This window comes from Vulpes lagopus, chromosome 3, assembly GCF_018345385.1.
Source record: "Vulpes lagopus strain Blue_001 chromosome 3, ASM1834538v1, whole genome shotgun sequence".
NCBI classification, from domain to species: domain Eukaryota; kingdom Metazoa; phylum Chordata; class Mammalia; order Carnivora; family Canidae; genus Vulpes; species Vulpes lagopus.
In genome coordinates, this window is record NC_054826.1 from 96001050 (window position 1) to 96028462 (window position 27413).

Consider the following 27413-nt stretch of genomic DNA (forward strand, 5'->3'; position numbering starts at 1 on the left):
AGTTGAGGTAGGGCTTCGTGTGCCATTTTGTAGCCTCCTCTTCTGGTTATATGTACCTGTGATGCCCCCTCCCCCCCCCGCCGCAGTTGCTTGAAAAACCACTATGACCCCCACCCCCACCCCTTCTACAAGCTGACAAGGCTCTGCTGCATGGTTCTCCCTGGGGTGTGAGGCCTGGCTGGGCTGGTACATCTCAGATGGTGGCTCACATGTGGCTGGTGTGTAGGGGATGTGGGGGCAGATGTGCTTGTCATTCTTCATGGGGCCTCTACTGCCAAGTGGGCAGAGCTCTTCGACAGCTCAGGACTCCCAGAAGTGCAAACGCAGAAACTGCCAGGCAGTAGGACAGGCTCAGAACCAGCCCAGCATTACTTCTGCCACATTCTCAAGGTTAAAGCAAGTGCCAGGCAGGCCCAGGCCTGTGGTTGGGAAGGGCTTGGCCACAAGGGCAGGAGTTCCAGGAAGGCCTGGCTCTTTGGGGGCCAGTTTTGGAGATGAGCTACCACAGGTGATTCTTCCCCTACAAGCACCTAGATGTGCTCCCTTATCACTTGTCATAACAGGGTAGCCCTTTGGGTGAGCCCACGGTAATTCCACCGTTGGGTTGCTGAGGTTATCGCTATGGTAAAGAGCACGGCTCTGGACACTGCCTTCGGACTAATTCCTCCTGGTAGTTCTGTATGTGAAACACCATGCCAGCATTCCTTGGGCTCATTTGCTCTGTTATGGGATCCCTGTGGCAACCCTGACCAGCAGAGCCAGCACAGGCAACTCAGAGCAGGTTGTTTCATTCAGGAAGGCCAGTGCGAATCTCCACCTACCAGCTGTCACCACACAGGGGGCTCCCAGTTTGCTAAAGATGCAGCTTCCTGACCCCTACCTCTCAGAAGTTCTGACCTAGCAATCTGAGAAGGTGGGGTGGTGGGGGGCTAGAAGAATGGCCAAGAATGGAAAATAGTCCAGACTCTTCCAGATTATGCTGGGGAAGGGGAAGGGAACCCACTACACTTTGAACGCTGGCTACCCCAGAGCCCCTTCCACTACCTAGGCCTCCTGCCTTTCAGGACTTAAATTGGGTACACGAGAACCAGTGAGAAAAGTGTAAAGTAGCACAGGACTCAGGACAAGGTTATTTCTGGATATTCTGGCAAAGCGGCAAGGAGTAAGGGAGAGGCCTCATTCGAGATATTCGGGAGGGAGGAGGAACGTTTGAGCTGGCTCTGCAGGCTAGCTAGGATTCCCACGGCAAGGAGAGCAGGATGGGCTTGTCTGGCAGCCACAGGAGTGGCTGGGCTTAAAAGGATGTACACAAGATGTGCTTGAAGAAAGGCCAAATGTTTGGCTTGCAGCCTAGGGCAAGGAGGATGGAATGGGACTCTTCTTGGGGATGATCTGGAATGCCAGGCTGAAGAGCTCAGACCTCATTCTGTGAAGGTGGGCACGAGGGATGGTGACACGATGCCAGTATGACTCAAGAGCCTGGGGGTGGGGCCCAGGTGACACCTTTGCTACAGGCCTGCAGGCTGTCCTCTAAGTAGGAAAGCCATAGCAGCAGGGCCCACTCAGGATGCTCAGCAGCAGAAGGGCTGAAGGCCCAAAATAGGGTGGCAGTGAGTGGGAGGTATAGGATGACAGGGACACAGAGACAAAGCAGCATTGCCCAACCCCATTCCCAGTTCCACCACGCAGAAGTCCACCAGCCAGTTATGAGGACAGTTAAGCTAACTGCGCCCCTGCTTTCAAACTCCAATTATGTGCCTCCTGGTCCACAGACTGGCTGCCATCCCTGCCTTCTGGCTGCCTCCTGACACCACGACCCCTGTCCCCCCTTAGCAAGGAACAGAAACCGAGGGATTGGGTGTGTAGTGTTAATGACCATAATGAGCTAGCTGGGGACTTTGCTGGGGGAGGCCAAGAACCAGCCTTTAGAGAGCGAAGGGAAGCCTGGTATGGAAGCCACCAAGCACCCGCACTGAAAGGGTAATTACACGACCGAAGAGTTGCTCCTGTAGAGGGACTGCATGTAAGTCCCGGGGAGACACAGCCAAGTTGGGTAATTATAAGGAAAGCAGAGTATTACATCCTCACTGCTAAGGCAGAGGGGTGAACAGCTTAACCTGGAATGACCCTGACCTCGCTTAGGAGGGACTTCTGCAGGCCCAACCTCCTCTGCAGTTCTCCCAGATTGCCTGGAGAGGGAGCAGGAGGCTGGTGCTGCAGAGCGGCTCCTAGGGACCAGCGGGGCAGTCGGTGGAGTAAGGATTAGCATTCCAGAGCCAAATCCGGCTCGGCCCTGTCTGGTTTCTGCTCACCCAGACCAGAGCGACAGCCGCCTCTAACAGGGGTAAGGGAATCAGGAGTGAGCCCAGGGAGGTCCGTGGAAACCGGACAAGAGACACAATACGCAGGGAGGTGAACGCCGGAGGTGGGGGGGTCTGGGAAGAAATACCCCCTTCCCCATTAGCTTTGCCCAAGACTCAAGGCCATGCCCCTGAGTTGGTGGAGCAGCAGGGAGGACAACCTCCCATTTCCGTCAACCAGGTAAACTGGGACTCGTCCTGTCTGCAGGGCCCTGTGTAGACAGCAAAGGCAGGCCACTCCTTCTGGTACCCCAACGAGGTAGAGATGGATTAACCCAAACCCAGGATGTATGGAAGCTGCCGGCGGCCAGGACAGAAAGCCCCAGGGTCCCTGAAGGTACCTGCAGCAGCTGCCCCACCCGGCCCTGCCAGGGAATGCCTGGGTCCTCCAGGTGCTTGCCTGAGTTCCCAAGGAGTGCTTTCTGGACCTCTCCTCCCCTCGAGCTTCAGACGGAGCTCCTCGGTTAATGCACTTTCAGAGGCCACCCCACATCCTCCCCCGGGCCTGTGGGCTCACTGCCTGGGGCAAACTTCTAAAAGCAGACAGAGCTGACAAATCAGAAATGTGTTCTTAGTGCCCTTCCTTTTCTTCTGGATCCTACCTGAATTCCCTCATAAAATCCAATAGGGTCACCCAGAACCGGATGCCCCAAATGGAGCCAGGTGGGTTGATCTTTGGTGGTTTGCTCCAGTACAGTTGTGCAATAAATCCCTGAACCAATTTAGCGACCAGCTTCTGCCCTCCTCTGCGGGCCCCTCCAACTGCCTTCCCAGCACAGCGCCCCCTGGTGGTGCTGACCACCCCCCACCTTATTTCAGCCAGGGGTGGGTGGGTCCAGGCGCTGGGTTGGGGGGTTACCAGCAGCTTCACCAAACCCATCTTCTTCCCCAGGGCCAAAGCTAATAAATGAAGCACTGATCTGACACAAAAGGCTCTCCCCACCCTAACAAATGAAAATTAAAGTGTATAATATGATTCCATGTAGGGTAGATAAACCACACAATTTTTAAAAGTCCCACAACCCCCCCCCCAAAGCCCATTTGTATTTGAATGTAAATGCATAGGAAAAGATCTTGAGGGAATTGGAGTAAGTTGGCTTGGTATTAACTTTGAGAATGAGGAAGAGAATTACCTCTGGAGTGTATACTGTACATAGGGCACTCTCAGCTTTCTTTTTTTTTTCTAAGATTTCATGTATTTATTTGAGAGAGAGACAGTGAGTGAGAGAGCACATGGAACAGGGGCAGAGGGAGAGGGAGAAGCAGACTCCCCAACTGAGCAGGGAGCCCAATGTGGGGCTCAACCCCGGGACCCTGGGATCATAACCTGAGCCGAAGGCAGACACTTAACCGACTGAGCCACCCAGGCACTCCCCGGCTTTCTCCTCTATATACTTGTGTTATGGGTTGAATTGTGTCCCTAAAAATTCCCATGTTGAGAATAACCCTTCCCTAATCCCAAGGACCTCAGAATGCCACCTTCTTTGGAAATAGGATCATTGCAGATGTAATTAACAATGAGGTCATACCAGATTGGGGTGGGCCCCTAATCCAAAATGACTGGTGTCCTTATATAAAGGGGAAATTTGGGGATGCCTGGGTGGCTTAGTGGTTGAGCATCTGCCATTGGTTCAGGTCATGATCCCAGGGTCCTGGGATTGAGTCCCACATCAGGCTCCCTGTGGGGAGCCTTCTTCTCCTTCTGCCTATGTCTCTGCCTCTCTCTGTCTCTCATGAATAAATAGATCTTTTATTAAAAAAAAAAGGAGGGGGGAAATTTGCTCACAGACATGCACACAGGGAGAATGTCATATGAACACGAAATCAGAGATGGGAGATGCATCTGCAAGCAAAGGAATGCCAAATATGGCCAGCAGACCTCCAGAAGCCAGGGGAGAGGCATGGGTCAGAGTTTCCCTCATGGCTCTCAGGAGGAATCAATACCATAGATTCCTCCTCGATCTGGCCCCAGAACTGTGAGACTATAAATTTCTATTGTCTGAGCCTCTCTGCAGTAATTTAGTACAGTGGCCCCAGTATCAACATACTCTGTAGAGTTAAATATTGCACAGTGAGAAAGAGATCCCTCCCAACAGAGGTCAGAACGCATAATGAGTATCGCTTATGAAATTAAAATTCAGGGGCACTTGGATGGCTCAGTCAGTTGAGTGCCTGACATTGGTTTTGGCTGAGATCATGATCTCATGGGTCATGAGACTGAGCCCCAAGTCAGACTCCACACTCAGCAGGGAGTCTGCTTAAAGATTCTCTCCCTCTGCTCCTCCCCCCACTCACATGTGTAGGTGTCTGTAAGCACACCCTCCCTCTCTCTCAAATAAATAAATCTTTGGGGTGCCTTGGTGGCTCAGTGGTTGAGCATCTGCCTTTGGCTCAGGTCGTGATCCCTGGGGTTCTGGGATCAAGTCCCACCTAGGGCTCCCCATAGGGAGCCTGTTTCTCCCTCTGACTATGTCTCTGCCTCTCTCTGTGTGTCTCTCATAAATAAATTAATTAAATCTTTTAAATAAATACATAAATCTTTTTTCTTTTTAAAGATCATTTTGGGATCCCTGGGTGGCTCAGTGGTTTGGTGCCTGCCCTTGGCTCAGGGTGTGATCCTGGAGACCCGGGATCGAGTCCCACATCAGGCTCCCTGCATAGAGCCTGCTTCTCCCTCTGCCTGTGTCTCTGCCTCTCTCTCTCTCTCTGTCTCTCATGAATAAATAAAATCTTAAAAAAAAAAAAAAAAAAAGATCATTTGGGGACGCTGGGTGGCTCAGCGGTTGAGCGTCTGCCTTAGGCTCAGGACATGATCCCAGAATCCAGGATCAAGTCTCACATCAGGCTCCCTGCAAGGAGCCTGCTTCTCCTTCTGCCTGTGTCTCTGCCTCTCTCTCTCCCTCTCTCTCATGAATAAATAAAGTCTTTTTTTAAAAAAAAAAAAAAAAAGGTCATTTGTATGACCTCCATAATCCCAAACCTTAGAAGAAAATTTTAAAATTAAAATTAAAATCTGTGTCTTAAAAATAAATAAATAAATAAATAAATAAATAAATAAATAATAAAATCTGTGTCGTTCCAGAGGATGCTATTGAGGTAACCCCAGACTCTAGCACGACACCCTATGTCTATGGTTGGGTCTTGTCATATAATGCAGCAGCCACCCACGACTGCCCCTTTTATGAATGAGGGTGACTTGCCCCAGCTCACACAGCTTGAGTGACAGTGCAGGATGGGAGCTAAGGCTGCTGGGGCCCCAGACCCAGTGCCTTTTGCTCTTCTCTGGGTGCTGTGCCCACTCCTGGTGTTCCAGCACCTGATGGGCATGGTGGCACCTGGTGGGTGGTAGGAAGACCCCCAGACTTGGAGTCCCACAGCCCTGGATTCAGTTCTGGCTCTGCCATTTATACCCAAGTGATCTTGGGGGAAGCACTGTTCTTTGGCTAAGTCTCAGTTTCCTCTTCTATATGATGATGCAAAGCCCTTTACAAACTATAAAGAGCTATGCACCAGGGAGTTGTAATGTCTCAGGTACCTTATTCTGCTGTCACATTTTACCTAACACAGGGCCAACTTTTCCTGGAAGCCCCTGGAAACCCCTATTGATGAAACCATCCCCTACCACATAAGTTGTATCACCCTGTCCGGGGCCATGAGCACATTTTTTCCTCTCTCACATCTGCTAAGCCCCGCCTACTTTCCAAGTCTTGCAGGAAGCAGAAGAATGGCCCCCAAAGTTGTCCACCTCCTCATCCCTGGAACCTGTGGATGTGTGACCTTACATGGCAAAGGGCACTTGGTAAATGTGATTAAGTTAAATATTATTAGGGGCAGCCTGGATTGCTCAGCGGTTTAGCGCCGCCTTCAGCCCAGGGCATGATCCTGGAGTTCTGGGATCGAGTCCCACATCAGGCTCCCTGCATGGAGCCTGTTTCTTGAACCTCTGCCTGTGTCTCTGCCTCTCCCTGTCTCTCTCTGTGTCTCTCATGAATAAAAAAATACAATCTTTTTTTTTTAAGTTAAATATTATTAGATGGGGAGAATCTCCTGGATCATCACAACAGGAGGGCAGAAGGGTCAGAACCAGAGGTGGAGGCATGAGGACAGAAGCGGGTGGGTCAGAGGGAGATGTGAGGATGCTGCTTGGAGGATGGAGGAGGGGCCACCAGCCCAGGAAGGCAGGCAAGGAGACAGATCCTCCCCTAGAGCCTCCAGAACAACAGCAGCCCTGCTGCCACCTTGGTTTAGACCTTCTGACCTCCAGAACTATTAGACAATTGTTAGATAATAAGCCACTGAGTCTGTGATAATTGCTGCTTACCGCCACAGGAAGCTGGCACTCCCCTCCTGGGTGTTAGCAGGCCTGTTTTAACCCCCCTCATACCCTTCTAAAGTGGGTACAATTAGAATCTCCATTCCATAGCCAAAAGAATGGAAGCTCAGAGAGCCTGAGCAGCTTGTCCAAGGTCACACAGCAGGTAAAAGGAGCTGGGATTTGAGCCCCTTCAGCGAGGTGCCTGCAGCAGGTGCAGGGCTGTGTCTCAGACATCTCGCCTCTTTGTAGCTGCCTCCCCTGCATGTCAGACCCTCCCTGCACGTGGGTTGGTTCTGTCCCTTCAGAGCAGACCCTTGGGCTTCTTGGGTTCCTGGCTCACCCATGCTCTGAGGCCCTACATGCTTCTGGAGCAGGGGATCAGGCGGAGGGGTGGGGTCCCTGCTGTGTCCCCACCCCACCCCACTGCAGGAGGCAGAATGTTGGTGGAACTCCATGGGGGATGGTTCCCTGCTCAGGGCTTAAATACAGGCCATTTGCAGAGGGACTGGCATGCCTGAGATGTCACATCACAGTCCCTGCCACTGCCCAGCTACTCTCAAAGGCCTGACTGAGAGGCACCGCCCTGCTCACACCCTGTATGTCTGTGGGTGTGGGGGAGGGGGAACTGTCAGGTCCCACGGAGCCTTCTCCCCAGCCCCCGCCCCCACCCAGCGGGACCCCTCTGCTGAGAAGCGATGACAAGTCCCTCCTCCTTTGTTCAGCCCCTCCCCCTGTGCCTGAGAGCGCCGCTAGCCTGGTCCCTCTTAGGGAGGCCACAGCCAGGCTGCCTCCTCTCCCTGACTGGAGCCCTCCATCCCTCTGGGCCCCCTCCTCTGTAAGCCAAAGCCCAGCTCCACTGCAAACCCCACCTCATCGCCTAAAATAACTCCTCATCGCCTCTCCCTGCTCTCTCCCTCCCAGGCTCCTGCTGATGTTAACATTCTCCCAGCCAGGCAATAGGCAGACCAGGCCAGTAATTAGGTTAACTCCCCTCCTGCGAGGGAGGTTGGCTGGTTGGGTTCCTGGGGTGGGGTGATTGAAAATGCTCCTTTTGTGGGCAGGGGTGATAGTGTGTGTGTGTATGTATGTGTGTGGTTTGTGTCAGCAAAGTGTGCATGTGTGTATGGTGTGTGCACGTATGTCTGGTGTGGGGGGGTGTCTTGCGTGGGGTGTGGTATGTATGTGCATTTGTGGATGTAGTGTGCTTGTGTGTCGATGTGGTGTATGCATGCATGTGGTGTGCATGTGTGTGTGTGTGTGCGCACGCGTGTGCATGAGTGTGGTGTGGGAGGGTGTAGTGTGCATGAATGTGTTGTGTGTTTGGGATGTGTGTGTGTGTGTGTGTGTGTGTGTGTGTGTTGGGGAGCTGACACTGTAAGCTTTGAAAGCAAATGTCAGGCGTACCTGTGCTGGGCTGTGCTCACTGGAAAGACCTGGCTCAGGAAAGAGGGTTTGCGGTGGGATAATTGCGCCCCCGCTGCTGCCCATTTGGAGCAAACCGGAAAGTGCCTGTTGGCATCACAGAGCATCTTGTCCTCCCAGAACTTTCCACACCTGCCAGTGAGGAGGCATCTGTGACAAATAGGGAAGCACAGAGGGCCTGTCTGCCCAGCGGCCCTCTTCCCCTTATAAGCCCAGAGCAAACTTAGCCACCTTTACAGGACAGCTACTCTGTGCCATGCACCGACTAGACCTGGGTATCATGTGAAGACAGTTAGCAAACCGAAGCTCAAGTCAAGTGACTTCAGCAGTGGGGATGGCTGGCGGGGAGTTGGGACCCCAGCCCAAGGGGCTTCCTACAGGGAGAAGCACAGTCACCAGGCTGGCTGTCCGAGGGGAGGGACTGTCACCGCAGCAGTGCCAGAGGCTGTGGGACGGGGTGCACTGACCACAATCTGGCGCCAGGCACCATGCCAGGCCTCTCCACAGGGTCCCACCGTGGCATAAGCACATTTGCTATGATGTGTGTCTTGATGTTGGAAACCAGTACGTCAAGCTGGCCACATCCAGGGCAGCATTGCTCACACAAGACTGAGCCCAAACACGAGCTGATTTCGAGAAAGCGCTCAATAACAAGCAGCACAGAAGGCACTCAGAGGAGCAGGTATGTGGAGACAGAACTCCAATTGCTCAAGTTTCACTGGCAACATGCTACATTATAAATTTGACTCTATCCTCCCCAGTGCCACAGAACCTTCCAGAAGGGAGAGTCTAGCAGGGCTGGAGTAGTCCGGAAGAACAGCCTAGAAGATGAGGCTGCTGAGGGCTGACAGGCACATCACTGCAGACCCCAGATCTCTTTCCAAGCCCAACCACCCCTGCCCAGGCTGTGGAGCTTTGAGCAAATTGCTTAACTTCTCTGGGCTCTAGCTTCCTCACTAAAAAGATTGAGCTGATCCTGCCCACTGCCAGCCTCGCTGAGAGAGTCAAGCAACAAAGTCCATAACACAGCGTAGCGCTCCCTCAATAAATGGTGACTGGCTTTGTGATTTTCCCCACTTGGAGATCAGGGCTCCCCTGGGGTTCACAGGGAGCCTCCTGGTCTGAGAATGGAAGCTGCTGGAAGAGGAGGGCTGCGGGAGCCAGAGATAAAGAACTGAGGGTGTCACAGGCAGCCACAGGCAGAGCAGATGGGCAGGATCTTGCCCCTGTGCTGCTTTGTCCGAGCTGGCCTCGGGCTCGGGCTCAGGAGGCAAATTCAGCCAGTCAGGGTCCCTGCAAGGCCAGGGGGCAGGGGAAGAAGGAGGTCAGTTTATCAGGTGTGCAAGTTTATTGGTAGTGTGCAATTGAATGCACAATGCTTATATCAATCGCCGTGTATGTGCACACACACACATGCAGTACTCTTCCCAGGAGCCCGACTCTCACCCTGCCCCACCCTGACAGCCTGCCCCAAGCCATCTCCCTCTCCCCAGAGCCCATTGGTCCAGCCCAAGGGCCCCCCCGGAGCTCCCTGGGGTCTCTCACCTGGCTCTGCCTCCCAGCCCCACCGCTCACTCACTCTGGCTGTGGCCCCCACTGTGGCAGGGCCAGGGGCTCTGGGAGATCCCAATGAGGACACCTTTCACTTGAGGCAGGACAGTAAAGGAAGGCCTTCATGGAAACAAAGGAGCCCGGGTTGAGGCCCCACAGAAGGGCCCTTGGTCAGTCTGCACCTGCCTCTGGGTGCCTGGGATCCAAGTCACTGTGGCTGGATTCCCCCTGAGGGAACACACATGCTTGCATGTGTGGGTATAGTGGGGGGAGGGCTTGTATGAGGCATGTATGTGACTTGTGTGTGGGCCTGTGTGTAGGGGGTGTATATGAGGCGTGGCTATGGGTCATATGTATGAGGCATGTATATAGGGTATGAAGGACTGTGTGGGCATGTATGTGGCACATGTATGGGACGGCGCATGTGGCATGTACACGAAATACATGCGAGTTGTGTATGAGTCTGGTGTGTGTGCTGTGTAGACGTTTGCAGTGGGTCCAGGTGACTGGAATCTATTCTGCTGGCAGACAGACGCTGGAAATGAAACTGGGTCACATCCTCCAAGATAGCCTCAGCTGCCATATCTGCAGCTACCCTGCCCCCTTCCCTCATCCTGACCCTGACCCCTACCCTCTGTGCCCTGTCCCAGGCAAGGCACATGGAGCTAGGGGTGGTGTTCCAGACCTCCAAGGAGTGCTTGCTGCACAGTCCTTGGGGTGTGAGGGTCCCCAGGCCATGACACCTGCCCAAGGGGGATAGCCTGGATGTTTCCTGGACCCGGACCCAGTAGGTGTCTGTGTGGGATTGAGGGATGATGGGTGGTGTGTAATGGCCTACAGTGGCCTGCCAAGGAGAGAGAGGAGGCATCTGTCCCAGGTCATGGGGACAGGTGTCCTTCCCCACCCCCCCCACAGCCTTTGCCAACACCCTCTCCTTGTTTCTACCCCATCTCCTTCCACTTCTTTCTCTCTACCTCCTACCTTCCCTCTGCTGGGCATTTAAAATGTTTTCTTGGAGCACCTGGGTGGCTCAGTGCATTAAGTCTGACTTCAGCTCAGGTCATGATGTTGGGGTCCTGGGATCGAGCCCCACATCGAGAAGTCTGCTTCTCCCTCTTCCTCTGCCCCACCCCTCACTCATGCTCTGGCTCTCAAATAAATAAATAAAATATTTTAAAAATAAAATAAAGGGCAGCCCGGGTGGCTCAGCGATTTAGCACCGCCTTCAGCCCAGGATGTGGTCCTGGAGACCTGGGACCAAGTCCCATGTCAGGCTCCCTGCATGGAATGGAGACTGCTTCTCCCTCTGACTGTGCCTGTGTCTCTCTCTCTCTTTCTGTGTATCTCATGAATAAATAAATAAAATCTTTTAAAAATAAATAAATAAAAATAAAATAAAAATGTGTTTTCTAGACATACAATATACATACAGAAAGTGCAGAAATTGTACACATACAGCTCACTGAATTTTCACAAATTGAACACATCCAAGCACCCAGCATCTGGATCAAGGAACAGAACATTTCCAGCCCCAGTGCACCCTTTCTAGTCCCTACCTCCCAAGGAAAACCAGTATTCTGACTTCTGACACTGTAGGTTAGTTTAGGCTCATTAATCATTTTTAACCCCAACATCTGAGTCCCTCTCTCAACCCAGGAGCAACATGAACTCCTCCCTGAATGTAGAAGGTGAGGAGAGAGCTGGAGGCCATGCTGTCTACCCTCATCATGGATGCCTGTCAAGTGTTCCAAGGTCCCCACTAAGTTCACAGCTTAACAGTGAATGGTTAGCTTCTGTGAGTGTACCAGTTAAAGCAATGCTGGCTGCTATGACAGGGAATCCTAAAGTGTCAGTAGCTTCTTACTACTTATCATTTCTCAATCTCTGATGGTCCTATGCTGATGTTCCTGGTAGGCAGGCAAGCTTTCCCCCACATGATGACACAGGGACCCAGACTCCTTCCATCTTGTGGCTCCCTCTTGGGTCTCCAGGACCTTGGAGTCCTGTGCATCCTGCTAGCAGATAAGGGGAGGGAGGAGAGAGGGCATACCTGATTCTTAGGCTCCTCTTTCAGCAAAATGTCACTTCTGCCCATATTCCATTGGTGAGAATTAGTCACATGGTCTATCCACATCCAAAGGATGCTGGGAGATGTAGTTCCTAGATGGGCATTCACATCCTATTGATGACTATCCACTCTGGAAGGGGAGCAAGAACATGTGGTGGGCATCTCTGTCACAGTGGACCTCATGGGAAGGGAGAGCCCAGAGAGGACACAATCTCTGCTCCTGCATCTACCTTGCCTAACAGGCAGAGTCCACTGACTCAATGCCTCATTTACTTACCCATTTGAGTGACTTATTCATTCATTCATTGGCAAATTCATACACTCACTTTTCCCCACATGCTTTACACATGCTATATTTACTTATCTGTGCACACACATCCATACAATTGTGTATACCTCCCATATACTTGTAAGACCTATTCAGGCCCTAAGGGCACAGTGGCTGGACCAGCCTGAGTCACACACCTACCACGTACACAATCCAGAGGGAAGGGGGGTCCCAAAAGGTCAGGGGAAAGAGGGACATACTGAGGAGCCAGGAAATTGGCAACCCGGTTCTGGAAAGTCTGTCCCTCCTATAGGGATTACATTTGAGGGCCTCTGTGGGTTCCAGCCTTAGTGGAGAAGAGAAGCTGGTTGCTCTGATCAGGACAGTGGTCAGGGCCCTAGACCGAGGGAGGAGCAATAAGACTGTGCACAGCTCCGAGGCCAGTGGTTCCAGCAGGGAGGGGAATGAGTTTTGGATTCGAGTCCTTGCCTCGGTCACCTATGGACTAGGTGGCTATGGGCAGGTCTGAACCTCTCTGATCCTTCATGTCCTCATCTGTGAGCTAGGACAATGATCTCCAGCTCACAGGCTCATCATGAGGATTTGAAATAATGAGAATGAATATAACGCTGAGACCAAGCCAAGTTTGGAGTGTGAGTCACTCTTACTCCTGGGTCCACGTGATGCTGCTGTTGCTGGCCCCCCAACTCTAATCCACGATTGCCTTGGACCAGACTAGGGACTGAACCACTGGAACAGTTGTGAAGCCTTGGTGGGGTGAATTCCCATGCAAAGTTCTAAGGCAGAAGCAAGCAGGACCTACAACCTCAGAGGGTAGACCCTCCCCCATATCATTTCCCCAATGCCACCAAAAGCTTCTTTCCTTTACCCTCCTGCATCCCAGGGATTTGTGCCCTCCAAAAGTTCCCTAATGAAGGTGATGCTTACTCTAGAGCAAGTGCTCCTTATGGAAGATTCACAGGCAGAGAAGAGAGCAAGAGGCAAGAGGGAGGAGGGGAGGCTGACGCTTCTGCTCATTTTTTATTAAAGATCCACTTCAAGGTCAGCCCTGCCTGTCTGCCACAAGAGACTCCTCAATTTCCCAGGCTCTGCAGAGAGAGAAGTGCCAGAGGAGGGGAAGAAAATGGACAGGAAGAGGAGGCCTGAGTGGGCTAGGCAGAGGCACAGAGGGAGAGGTGCATCGTGCTGGGCACAGATGGGGCACCAGAACAGCAGGGATGGGACCAAGGAGAGAGAAAGGACCCACTGAGGCCAGGGGCAAAGAGTGATCAGTTAAGATACCAGGACCAGGGGAGTGACCTGGATGCCCAAGTCATTGTCCAGAACATCACTGACCTTTCAACCACATCACCAATTTACTTCAGGCTGTCACCCTGAGAAGATAGATAATAATTAGAAAAGGAGCACAACACTCAGGACTCAGGCAGGTATTATTAGCCCCATTTTGCAGATGAGAAAACTGAGACTCACCAAGGCTTAAATCATTTTTCCAAATCTATGCGGCTAGTCAGTGGCAAATCTGGCTCCAGACCCACTTCCCACTAAGTCTGTCACACCCTCCCCACGCTTTGGGCTCAGCTAAAGACTCTTCTCCAAAAATATCTCCCAGATTGTTTCAGTAGCCTCTTGAGGGCCCAAGTCCAGCCAGTCTTGGAAGACATTTTCAGCACCTTGACCCCTCCTCACTCTTGCCAGCACGGAGAACAGTGGCCATGCCCTCAGTGTCCCCAGGCCCACACCAACCAGAGACACACCAGGGACACACCTATCACTCATTGGAGGATCAACAAGTCCAGGTGGCCTCAGATTGTCACCTTTTGTCTTATGTGCCCTGGGCAGCTTTGCACAAATCCCCTGGAGTTGAGGTTCAAGGGACTATTTTTGTCTTTCAATTCCAGCCTTTCTCTCCAGTGAGAACAGGATTATGCAATCACCCAACATTACCACATGCCCAGTGCAGTCTCTTGCAAATGCCTGCTGGCCACGCATGCTTGAATCCTGCTATCCTGTGGCCTACCCATGTGTCTCACACAAGTGTCACTGTGTGCTGTGGGGAGGTAGGCCAAAGAAGGGGACTGTTAAATGACAGTCAATCCATGGTGACAGAGCTGTGAGGTATGCCAGGCAAAGGAACAGCCCAAGAGTTGAGCTCTGGGGCAGATAAAGGCCATAGCATTGGGTCTTCAAGTTCAAGAGCATGATTGCAGATCTACTGTGGAGTGTGACTCATTAGATATGGTGGATTAAAGATGGCTACCAAGCAGCATAGTCATTGGAACATGCGACAGTTGTGAGTTCGAGCTCCATGTTGGGTGTACAGATTAAGATTACTTAAAAATTTAAAAATTTAAGATTTTATTTATTTGAGAGAGAGAGCATGAGCAGGTGGAGGGGTGGAGGAAGAGGGAGAAGCAGACTCCCTGTTGAGCAGGGAACCCAACACGGGCTCAATCCCAGGACCCTGAGATCATGACCTGAGCCAAAGCAGACACTTAATCAACTGAGCACCCAGGCATCCCTAAAATTAAAATCTAAAAAAAAAAAAAAAAAAAAAAAAAGGCCACCAACTGCTTGCTCCTCCTCCCATCAAGAGGTGGAATCTATGTCCCTCAACTTTGAATATGAGTGACAAAGTACTATTCTAAATGCAGTAAGGTCTGTAACTGCTTTGACCAATAAAAAATGGGGAAAGTTATGTTGTGCCCTACTTCCTCTTTGGAACGCTTGCATTCAGAGCCCTAAGCTGCCTTGTGAGAAGTCTGATGACTCTGCTGGAGACACCACATGGATAGATCCAAGACTATTTGGAGAAAGAGAGAAAGTGAACTGAGTCCAACACTGTAGCCATCCCTACCAGGAGCACCAGACATGTGAACCAAGGTGTCCTAGACCTTCCACAAGCCACCCATTGGCTGAAAGCCATCCCATTGGACAATGACCCCATTCAATACATTATGGAGCAAAAGAATCACCTTAGCCAAGCCCTGCCCAAATTTCTGACCACCAAATTTGTGAGATATGTTAAGAATCATTGTCATTTGAATCATTAAGTTCTGGAGTATTTGTTACACAGCAGTAGCTATCATTACAGTAAGTCTGTAGAGGCCCAGACACCAATGCATTCAACAAGCATCTAAGGTGGTTCTGATGCGCAGGGTCAGGGGAACACTTTAAGCAGCACCAGAAGCAAGGGATGGGCTCTAAGGACAAGTGCCCCAAGGTCCATGTCTACATCACATCATACGGAAAAATAAATGGAAGGAGATAAGGCAAAGCCAGGGAAAAAGAGAGTAGTAGATTGAGGAATGGAGAGGCAAAAAAAATTTTTTTAAGAGGGAGAAAGATGGAGTGCAGCTTTAAGACAGTCAGAAAATTAGACAACTCAATTCAATAAGCAATGACTCTTGCCTCCTGTGGCTGGAGTGGGAGAAGTAGAGATAAACATGACCCAGCCCTGTTTTCATACAGGTCATGTTCTAGACACAAGATGGCACAGAAAGAGGATGACAGAGACACAGCGGGAGAAGAGAGAAAGGGTAAGGCCAGTTCTGAGTCAAGGCTACTCTCTGGGCCTGGAGCTCTGGTGAGTGTAGGATGCCAGCCTGGCCTGGCCTGGCCTGGCCCCGCAACACAGGGCCCACTCTTGCCCCGGCACAGGAGGCCCCTGGAAGGGCTGATCAGGTACAGGCAGTGGGGAGGACACCTGGAGGAGGAGTTCTCCCTGGAGCTGAATGTTGAAAGACAGGGATATAGGAACAGGTGTTACAGGTGGGAGAAAACAACTGCAGAGGCCAGTGGGAGATTCAGGGGTTGGAAGGGGAGGCAATGGGGACGTGGACAATGCCACATTGAGTGACAGACTATAGGCAAGTGAGTCTGGCTATAGGAGGGATGGGAAAGCTCAAACGGACTCCAGGTGCAGGAATCAGACTCTGAATCAGACTCCGGGTCCTGTACCTACTTTGAAAAGGCTTGTTCATGGAGTTTTGTTTTGTTTTGTTTTGTTTTTTAAGATTTTTATTTATTTATTTGAGAGAGAGAGCATGAGCAGGAGGGAGGAGTAGAGGGAAAGGGAGAAGCAGACTCCCTGCTGAGCAGGGACCCTGATGTGGGACTCTGATCCCAGGACCCCAGAATCATGACCTAAGCCAAAGGCAGATACTTATCTGACTAAGCCACCCAGGTTCCTTCACACATTATTTTCTTAAAAGAATTTTTTTTTTGAGAGAGAGAAATAGAGTGTGATGAAGGGATAGGGAGAGAGAAAGAATCCCAGACAAGCTCCATGCTCAGCTCAATTCAGGGCTCAGTCCCACAACCCCAAGATCATGACCCCAGCCAAAATCAAGAGAGTCACATTCAACCGATTGAGCCACCCAGGTGCCTCGCATACATGGCCTTATTGTTCTCACAAAACAAGTGGCAGAATGTGAGACAGACAAACTTTTGGCTGCTGAGGGTTGGCAGAAGATGGATTGGGAAAACAACCAGAGAAACAGTTAGACATTCAATCAATAACTATTTAGTGAGCAAACCTACTACGTGTGAGGACTGGGAACAGAGCAAGTAACCAAGTCTTTGCCCTCATGGAGTTCAAGGTGTAGGGTGTGAAGACAGAAAAAAAAAAACACAAGTTGGATGAGTAATATGATGGTGGTGACAAGATACACACGAGGGAGGTTCTGTTCTCCCTAGAAGATAGACAAATGGCCACTAAGAAAACACAGACATGTTTGACATCACTAACCATCAGGGAAATACAAATAGAAACCAAAACGAGACATACTTCATACCTGTTATTAAAAATTTGAAAGGGATGGGGCACCTGGTTGGCTGAGTCAGCTGAGTGTCCGACTCTTGGCTTGGGCTCAGGTCATGATCTCAAGGGTTGTGGGATTGAGCCCCTGCATCAGGCTCCAAAGTCTGCTGAAGATTCTCTCTCTCCTTCTCCTTCTGCCCCTCCCCCTGTTCATGCTAGATAAATAAATAAATAAATAAATAAATAAATAAATAAATAAAATCTTAAAAAAAGAAAAACTTTGATGACATGATGCTAAGTGAAATAAGTCAAACACAAAAGGGCAAACACTATACGATTCTACTTATATGAGGTCCCCAGAACAATCATATTCATAGACAGCAGCAGTGGAGTGGCAGGTGCCAGGGGGCTGAGGGGAGAGGAGACAGGGAGTTAATGCTTCATGTGTAGAGAGTTCCAGTTTGGGCTTAGGTGATGCCTGCACAACAGTGTGAATAGACTTAATGCCATAGAACTATACACTTGAAATGATTAAAATGATCAGTTTTTTGTAATGTATATTTTTACCATAATAACTTATTTTTTAAAAGATTTTATTTATTTATTTGTGAGAGAGAGAGAGAGTGAGGATGAGTAGGGAGCAGAGGAGGAGGGAGAAGCAGACTCCCTGCTGAGCAGGGAGCCCAATGCAGGACTCCATTCCAGGACCCTGAGATCATGACCTGAGCTGAAGGCAGATGCTTAACGGACTGAGCCACCCAAGCTTGCCCACAATAATTTTTTTAAAGGAAGGTAAGAGGGGAAAATAGCGCTGCTCAAGGAGATGGCACTCTATATGGTGAGGTATTTGAAAGTCTCATCAGTCAAGTGTGATTGGAGTAGATATGTACATTTCAGGGGGAGGGAATAGGTAGGAGTGGGAACCAGGCAGAGGTCCAGGACCTGGGCCAAGCAGACACCATGAAGGTGAAGAAGAGGGATAGTTCCAGGAGGTAGAAGGTCTGCAGGGAGAAGAGGAACCAGAGGGGGCTCAAGGCCTCACAGGCTCTGACATAGAGGCTGGGCTTGGGGTGGGGAGATACGTGAGGCAGAGACCCAGAATGAAGTAGACAACACCTCCAAAGGCTTAAGTGAAGAGAGCTTCATAAAGGGGTGGTGCACAGAGGGGCAGGTCAGGATATGAGAACGAGCCAACAAGGACAGAGAAGCAACCAGACTCTTAGTAGTAGGAGCCACCAACACTAGGCCTGAAGGGCCACAGAGAGGAAACAATGCCATAGCCAGGCCAGGAGCCCTAGAGCTGTGGATGAGTGGTCACTGGGCCAGAGCTGGAGAAGAACCTATCAGGGGAATTAATCCCTAGCTTCTCTTTCCTCCTGCTTTTCATCCTCCTGGTGATGCTTCCCCTGGAAGGAACCCAACCAGTAGCTAAGGGCAAGGGAACCTGGGTAATTGGTCTGCAGAGGTCAGCCTCCCAAGGCCAAAGAAGGTAGGAGAATGAACTCAGAGGGGCAAATGGAGAAAAACCAGCACAGATGGTGATGCTGTTTGTTGAAATGAATAACGCAAGAGGAGCCCTTTTTGGAAAATTAGCTGTCTGGTAGAGAGCCCAAGGTAGAGGCCTATTCCTCTGTGGCAGGGCAAGGGAGTATAAGGGATAAGGGAGCTACTGGGGCTGAGGGGATGCCCAGGCATCGGGGTTCCCCATCCCAGGTCTGGTAGAAAGAGGGCCCAAGGCAGCCGGGGAGGCTAGCTTGCAGCCAGCTTGCAGGGCCCTCTCTCCTTCTTCCCTGAAGTACCTCTCTCTGTGAAGCCGGAGGTGGGGGATGGGGGGTGCGGGGTGCAGGGGCTGCAGGGCAGATGAGGAAAGGCAGGAGGAAGTGTGCCCAGCTAGAGCAAGGTGTGCCCAGGCACTAGTTCCAAACAGTTGAGGCCAGGGCTGGTCAGGACCCAATCAGTGTGGTGAGGTTTCGTAAAGCCACCTTGATTTTATTTAAGGAACAGGTTTCACTCCGAGGATGCCCCCTTCCTGCACCGCCTCTGATCTTCCCCACACCCCCTGTGCACAACTCAGCCATGGGTCCCCAGGCAAGGCAAGGACCCCTTCAGAGGCTCTCTCCCAGCCCTGATCTGTCTACTCCCTGCTCTGCTTTGGGAGGCCTGGCCAGCAAACCGGGCAGGAAGAGTGAACACACTGGTGTTAAGCCAACCCAAGGCCCCTGCAGATAAAATATTCATGCAGCCAGAAGGCAGGAGACCAGCAGAGGACTCACCCCTGGGGCTATGAGGCTGTGGTAATGGCAGCAGCAGCTGTAGCCCACCCCGCTCCCCCACCCCAAGCTTTGTTCAGCAGACTGGAATGGCCCTGTTGTGCCTAGATCCCAACCACTCAACACACACACACTCCAAAGACACATGTAGGTGAAGAAATGTGGGGAAGCGAGAGGGGGGGGGGAAGGCATGCACAGACCCTTGTATATGGGCACACAGGCACAGAAACACACAGACTTAGAACAAATATACTCCATCCAGGGATGACTCTCAGTGCCCTTCTTAAAATCTGAGCCCCAAGACAGTCACTTGCCTCACCCCAGTCTGGGCACTGCTCAAGCCAGCTCTGGCACTTCCAGCCTTGTTGTTTGGGACTGGAAGCTTCTATGAGGACATGGCTAGTGAGCCTCAACCAAAGGCCTCACATTCCTGGCTTCCACTAGAGAAAGGTCTCTGGACTTCCAAAGCCTCTTCAGGAGCCGGCCCTACCCTTGAATTTCCAACTCTCAGACCGCTCACTTGTGGGGCAAGGAAAAGAAGGTGGAAACTGCAGGTCAGACAGCTGCCCAAAGTCACAAAGAGAGTAACCAAAGGGTGACTTGAACCTATGACTCCAGACGCCCAAACAAGCACCACCAAAGGTCCAGAGATTCCGTTCTCAAATTCCTCTCCCAGTTAGGATGGCCCTCCCCCACCCCACCCCCGCACCACCCCTCCCAGCCTCAGTCAGCTATCGGGATGCAGGATAACAGGGACCTCCTGGGGCATCTCCCAGTCGGATCCCAGGACCTGTTAGACACCAGCTGCGCAGTGCCCTGGAGAGAACTCAGGATAGCGAGTTCTGCTTCCAGTTCCAAATTAATAATTCCCTGGCCCCAGGCGCTTCCGGGGGCTGGAGTGCTCCCACCCGCAGGGAGTGGAACTGTTGTCGCTGGGGTGGAGTCCTTGCCCGACGCCCAGTTCCTTGCCTCCGCGGCGGGGGGCCCTCCGGGCCTGCTGGGGGCGCTGTGGGGGCCGGGCCGCTCTGGCCGGCGGGCGGACGGGGAGGCCGCCTCCATGGTGGTGCGCTGTCCAGCATTTCAGCAATCGGCGGCGGCGGCGTCCGCGGGGAGACGGAGGGCGCGGGGCCGTGGGGGCCGCGGGGCTGCCCTGCCGAGCCAAGCGGAAGAAGCAGCCGGGACCAGCGGTGCCGGAGGGCCTGGCTTCAGCACCCGGCGGAGCGAGGCGGTCAGCGGGGAGGTGAGAGCCCCTAGTGGGGCGGGGGCATTTCCCAGAGGGGCTGGGGCTGGGTTGAACCTTGGGCCTCCACAGTCGGACGGGGGGCTCAGAGTCCGCAGGCCCTGGAGCAGGGGATACGTTGGGGCACTGCAAGAGTGTTTGATAGAGGGTGTGAGGCACTGGGAAACAGAGATAAGGAACATTGTTCATTTCACTGAGAGGAATAGAGAAAGTGGGAACCCTACGGGGTCATGGGCAGGATTCCCCTGGGCATAAATGACCATGGCCTGGCCCATGAGAGGCTAGGGAGGCCCCCAGCTGCAGTCCAGTTGCCCTCCCCCAACTGAGGAGAAGGACCTGCTCCCTAGGGAAGGGAGAGACCAATGCAGGGACCCCGTGGAGATGCTGGTCACTGGCAGGGGTGGGGGGAGCAAGCCCCCACCTGAATGCTGGGCTTCTGTCCAGCAGGAGGTGGCAGCACAGGGGATGGCCTGGCCCCTTTCCCAGCTGTCCAAATGCCCCTAGGGAGGCAGGAACTGGCAATGAGAACTGGGTCTCACACAGGATGGCATTTACTCTCACACTGGGAAGAGGATGGAGGGCATAGAAGAAAAAAATAGCCATGAGGAGTTTCGAGGGGATCTCTGTGGCTTCCCTGAATGCCCGGGGAGTTTCTGAAGCTCAGAGTGGGCCTGAGCTCAGAGCAAATTTCTGGTAAAAAAGGAGAGATGAGAGAAGAGACGCAGCCTCTGCCTCTCCTCCTCCTCCCCCTCCCTCCCAGGGCTCCTGCCAGGGCAGTGTTGAAGCCTCCTGCAGTTCCTGCTCCTGGCAGCAGGTCCATTGTGGGGATGGGTTTGGCAGAGAGCAAGAGAAGGGCACCCAGGTCTGGCCTGGTACTCCAATACCTGTGCTGTATCTGAGCTGCGACTTCTCACTCCCTTCAGACCTCACTCACTCACCCACTTCTGGCATCAGAGGGCCTGAGCTGGCCTTTTGTCCTGCGTCAAGAGAAGAGGCAGGAACTTAAACAGAGAGCAGGGCAGGGGCTGAAGACTTTCCTTGTGCTTCTGAAGGTTGTGGCCCCAACAGATACCAAATTCCTCCCCAGACAGAAATAGGACCAAGCTGGCTAGGAAATTGCTCCCACACATTACCAGCTTTTTGGTTCCTTAACTTTATGCCCCATCCTACTCACCTGTGAGGGGTGGAGGAGGAATTCTTGAAGGGTGAATAAAGACTTGATTAGATTTTAAGAAGGGATAGGTGGGTAGGGCGTCATGGACTCTGAAGTCTGAGAGACATGAGTTCAAATCTAAGCTACATGATTTCAGATACACCACTGATCCTTCCTGAGCCCATTTCCCAACCAGTAGAACAGGTGTCATGTTAACAGCATCTACTTTGCCATTCAAAGAAATAATCCAGACAATGGATGGGAGATTACTTTGGGGCTATAAAATACTGGGCAAGTGTTAGTCGATTGAATGCAAGTAAGAATTTTGTAAGGAGGAGCTGGATAAAGGTGGGAAACTTTTCAGCATTGTTTGAAGCCCGTCTTTCTCTTCCCAGAGGAGCTGAACGTTGGCTGAAGGCCTCATACCAGGCTCCATGCTAGGCACAGTACTACAGATGACTCAGTTAATCCTCACAAAAGCCTCCCAAGGAAGCCATCATTGTCCCTATTTCACAGCTGAGAAATGAGACCAGTAACTTTCCCAAGGTCATGAAGCTACCCAAGCTGTCTTCCCTGGGACAAGAGTATAGCTGATGACCTGTCCCAGCCTCTTGATAGCAAGTCCCAGTTAAATGCCAGTTTCTTGATTCATGATGCCAGCTTTCCAGGTGGGGAGCCTGAGGCGTATGAATGAGGGTGTGCGGTGCAGTGAGGAGCTGACTTCCCCAAGGTCACTGGGATATTTCGGAGGTGGAACGTGCTTTGAACTGGCCAGCTGGGTGCCCCCATCGCAATCCACCCCTGCCACTGTCACTCCTGCCAGAGGGGGACTCTGGGTCTGGCAGGCCCATCTGCTCACTGCCGTACCCACTTCTCACCTCCTCTGCCTGCCAGCCAGTCTCTTGCTGACCTCAGCAAGCCAGTGACTTCCTGTTCCTTTCTGAGCAGTTAGCCCCTACTTCCCTGAGATGGGACCGTAGTCAATAGCCACTGCCAGCACTGCTGGGGTCAGCCTCCCCTACTGACTTTTCTCTTCCTCTGTCTACTTCTCATTGCCCTGGGGGCAGAATCAAGGCTCCTCCTGTCCCAGCAGCCATCAGGGGCTCTGCTGAAAGATGAGGGGAGCCCACTCTCTCTTCCTTGACTCCTTTACGCACTCCAAGCCCCTGCTGGGCACCTGTCACTTCACACACATGACCTCATTTCACCCTCACAAAACCTGGTATCAAAGGTGTTTTTGCTCCCTTTCACAAAGGAGCAGATCAGGGCATGGAAGTGACATGACTTTGCCAAGGTCACAGAACAAGGTCTCAGTGCAGCCCATGCCCACTGCTGCAGAGACCCAGTGTGGCTTCCACATCATTCTGTCCTCAATTCCCCAGGCTCTCCTGGGTGAGGGTCAGCCAGGGCACTGTGGGCTGGCGGGAGGTGGGAGGAGGCAGGTGGTACAGGTAACAGAAGGGCTCTGGGACAGGAGTCCAAGGACCTTCTTTCTGGGCCCATCCCTAACTGACTCCTTCTGTGACCTTGAGCAGGTCCCTACCTGTCTCTGGGCCTCAGTGTCCTCAGCCATAAAACAATAGGGTTTGACTAGATGACCCCCAAAAGCCCTGCCAGCATCACAATTTTAAGATCTCTCTGCTCTATAAATCTGTATGTTGGGAAGCCTGTGGTTCTATTGGCAAGCTAAGAAGTCACCTCCAAGTGTTTCAATGTTTGCTTTATTAGTTGGAGCTGAGATTTAAAATTCATCCGCCCCTCCCATCTACAAACTTGGGGTCTTTTTTTTTCAAACTTGGGGTCTTAACTAGAAGGTAGACCTTGGAGAGGCCCAGTAGCTTACGTGGAGACCCCAGATCCTTTGGCTGAGCCAGGATTTAGCTGTCCTGGCCCAGGATTGGAGGTGACCTGCAGGGTCACTGAAGGTATCCCACACACACTTCCCAGAGCTGTTCATCAGACTCCAGGAGCTCCCAGGACACATGTGCACAGGCCCTAAATCCAGGGAAGCATCAGTGGTGCTGTGGTTGAGGCTTATTCAAAATGTCTTGGAGAGAGGGAGGGATTTTGCACCTGATGCTCTGAAGAGCGGATGTGGGGCCTTGGAGAGGGAATGAGTCGGTCCGGTGACTAGTCCAGTCTGAATGGGGAGGGATGTCAGGCAAGAAAGTTCCTCCTCAATTCTAACAACCCCCACCCTGGGCCCAGTGAAGGGGTAGGGAGCTCAGAGAGGTGGAAGGATCAAAGAGGGTACTCAGTGAGAGTGGTTTCGGAGAGGAAGGGGGGTGATGGGCTGCTCTGTGAGAGGAGACAGAGATTGGTGAGAAGGCAGGAGGCCCAGGTGAGCAGAGGGGCTTATGATAGGGAGGGGCACATCACCAACAGTTACAGACCCCAGGCTGGCCCAGCCTAGGTTGTCACTGTGGCTTAGTGTCTGCTAACACCTCTGGCTTCTGCCCCTTCACCTTCTTCTGGGTCATGAGCATAGGAGGGTGATAGCTCCATCCCCAGAGTCATCCCTTATTGACTCCATGTCATCTGAAATGGAGGTCTCAGGGGGCCTGGCTAGGTGGCTGGGTCCAGGTTGCCCAAGTTGCCATGTGTGCCTTAACTCCAGAGCAGCCCCCAACCCCCAGGGACACCTCTACCCCCAGCCAAAAGCTGCCAGCCCATCCACCTGAGGCGCTGCGTCCTGAGCATTCAGCCTGGCCTCAGTCTCCTGCCACCCTCACCCTGGCCTCTTGCCCACTGTAGAGGCTGCTGTGCCAGCTGAAGTTGGCAAGCAGCACCACAGCTCCCTTAGCATCCTGCTGGGGTCTTTGAGCCCTATGAGGTGGTCTGGGCCCATTGAACTGGACCCTGAAGTACAGGTAGCTTTTACTGAACTGGGGAGCTCTTGGCCTACCTGTTTTATTTCTAGCTTTGAGTATGGCCTGTGACTTGAGACCCTTCCCACACTGAACTCCATCCCTACCACCATCTCCCACAACTCCTCAGGTTGGAGACAGGTAAAAGCAAGTTTCATTGAACTCTTGTGATTCCAAGAATGGCACATCTGCCTTGTCCAAGACTTGAGAAATAGAAAAACCGAAGAGAAAATAGAAATCACCTGTAGTTCCGCCACTTGGAGATAGCCACTGAGAACAGGGCTATCTGGGGGATGGCTATCATGGGGGATGTTTCTTCCAGGATTTTGTCCATGTGTTCATAGATATGTAGAGTTAAATAACTGAGAACGCACTGGTGAGGGAAGCCAGCATCCTATATTTCACTCTATCATGAGAATTCTCTGATGTCTTTAAAGATTCTTCAAAAAGCTTGCTTTTAATGGCCATTTGAAGGCTGGACATGGGTGGAGCTGCTTCCCAAAGGAGCTGGTGGGAGCTGAGAGGAGAACATCCCCTCCTTCCCTCCTGAGTGGAGCACACCTTTCAGGTCTTCTTGCTGTGGGTTTCCTAGGAGAGGATGGCCAAGGGCCCTATGACAATCAGCCAGGGATTGAGGAGAGAAGGGCCAAAGCTGCTGGGAGAGGAGTAGCATGTGAGGGTCATGCATCTCCTGGAAAAGGTGAGAACCTGGATCCAACAAGACCTCAGAAGAAAGCTTATACGGAGAAGTCAGGCGATTGCCAGTCTCCTGGGCTCTGATATCATTTGGGCCCCAACCTCCACAATCAAGTCTGTTTCCTCCCCTGTAATATGGGCATATTGATATCTGCCACCTGATGTGCTATGAGAAGTGACTCAGGCAAGGATAAAATCGAGTGTACTCCCCTCAGACATGGCAGTCATCTGAATATGAGACCACACGGTCAAGATCTACTGTATGCCTCATTATAATGAATAATCTAATGTGGCCATAGCACACAGGGCATGCCTGGGAGTAGAGGGTGGAGGGCAGCCCAGGGGGAAGTGACAGGCCCAAACAGGTCGTGAAGGATCTTAAGAACCACTGTAAGAACTGGAGATTTATCTGGAAGGCAAGGGAAGTCAAAGAAGGCTTTGGAGCATTGTCATGAAATGGTCAGATATGCACTTTAGGAAGCCCACTCTGACTGCATTGGGGCAGGGGGAAGGATGGAAAGAGACCAAGGACAAACACGCGGGTGGGGGGGTAGGAGGAGGTGACTACAAAGGGGTCAGGTACTGGAGACACGCCACTGGGAGATTTGAGAGGGGTGTATGTGGATGTGGGAGAAAGAAAGAGCTGTGGGCCAGGGGCAGGGCAAGTTAAGAGGCAGCCTACCCCTATGCCCAGCTCCAGCTGCCGGCATAGCCCTCAGTATCAGAGAACTCCAGGCTGGGGGAGCCAGCTTCAAGACTGGCAGAGGAGCCAAGCCACCCCTCCTCCCATGAGGAAGCTAGGACATTCAGCAGGTCCTGCCTCTAGGCAGCCCTGTCCCCACTCCCTGTCTGGCCTTGTCTGACATATGTTTATTGGTCCTTGTGACCCATCCATTAGTGTCCCCAGAACACCTCTCTTCCCTGCCTCAAAATTCTCCTTCTGTCCCCTGCTCCTCATGTATCAGAAAGCAGAGACGATCATTCATTCATTCATTCATTCATCCATCAAACTTTTGCTCAGCAGCTCCTCTGAACTTAAAAGCTCACTTACCATTGTCATCCCCAAATTCTGTGCTAGGCACTGGAACCCAACATCTAGCAGGGAGCAGGCCCATAAACTGGTGAATGTTTTGAGACAGAATATGGGTTAATGAGGGAGCATTCCAAGGACAGCTGAGGCACTGGCAGTGGGAGAGGTTGCTTGCCCAGTTGACTTTGGAGCCAGCTTCACAGATGGACTTAATAGGAGGAGTACAGGTTTGCCAGGGGAAGGAAAGGCGGAAGGCATTTTGGGCAGAGGGAATAGCGTGAGCAGAGATATAGAGGGAAGGACACCAGGCACTTGGGGAGCAGTGTGGCTGGAGAGTCGGGGTCTGGGCTCAGGTACTGAGAACCAGGCTGGAGAGGGCGGTGTCCAGGGAGTCTGGCCCGCAGGAAGAACCAAGAGATGTTCCCAGCAGGTAAGCAAACAGCCAGAGCTGTTTCGGGAAGGTCACCCCCGAAGGGCGAGCATGATTTGGACAGATGGAGCGAACTGGGGACCTGCAGTGTATTTTCAGGACACGGGTCACATGGCCTGGGGCCTCTCCTACTGCAGCTCAGCTTCTCCCCACCCGGGCACCCAGAACCACTGCAGCCATGGTCTCTGGGTGCAGCGTACCTGCCTTGGGGTTTCCGGACCACCAGTGAAAAGCAGATTCCTGGGACCCACCCATAATGATGGAGTCAGTGTGGGTCCTAGGGGTCTGCATTTTTAAAGCTCCCAGGTGAGTGTCCATGCCAGAGTTGGGAACCAACATCTCATCACTTAGCACACACTGTTGCCTTTGCCAGGATGCCCTTCTTCCCCCTTCCTCTACTTCTCTGAACTTCAGCCTCTGCTCCCATGTCTTATGGACAATTGCTCATTCCAAGCTCTCCTCCCTCCGTGGGCCCCTAAGTGTCCTGTGCTAAGTGTCCTGTCCTTCCTTCTGGGCCGTTTTGTCCTCTGTCCTGGCTGGTTGTCTGCCCTCCCATCTCCCTCGATAATCACTGTGAACACCCATTAGGCATTTCCCAAGTGCTGGGCACCGTACACTGTATTTCCCATGTACCAACTCATCCGTCCTCACAACATCCTATGAGGGAGTCAGGTGCCAGTGTGGGGGATCCTTGAGACACAGGGGGGTTAATGAGGTCACCAGCATCACCCAAATAAGACCCGATAGGAATAAAGAGGCTGTGCCGTTCGATGATAACACAGACCAGGAGCTCTTTGAGGGCAGAAACCCCGTGTTAGTCACTGTCACAGGTCCTCAAGGCAAACACAGGGTCTAGCCAAGGGGAGGTGTTCAGTGTCCTCATCTGTAGGATGGGCTTAAAGATGATGATTCCCTTCCAGGGCTGCTTTGCAGCTTGGGGAAGTCCATGGCCCTGACAGGGTT

The 27413-nt window shown here is 52.2% G+C and overlaps 1 protein-coding gene across 1 annotated transcript in view; it reads left to right on the top strand.

The window, feature by feature from the left end:
* Positions 1-20239: 20239 nt before the first annotated feature.
* The window catches only part of SRRM3 (serine/arginine repetitive matrix 3), a 53361-nt gene continuing 46187 nt past the window's right edge, over positions 20240-27413 (top strand). Inside the window, exon 1 of the mRNA XM_041746879.1 lies at positions 20240-20274. The gene's annotated coding sequence lies outside the window, so the exon portion shown is untranslated. The remainder of the gene's footprint in view (positions 20275-27413) is intronic.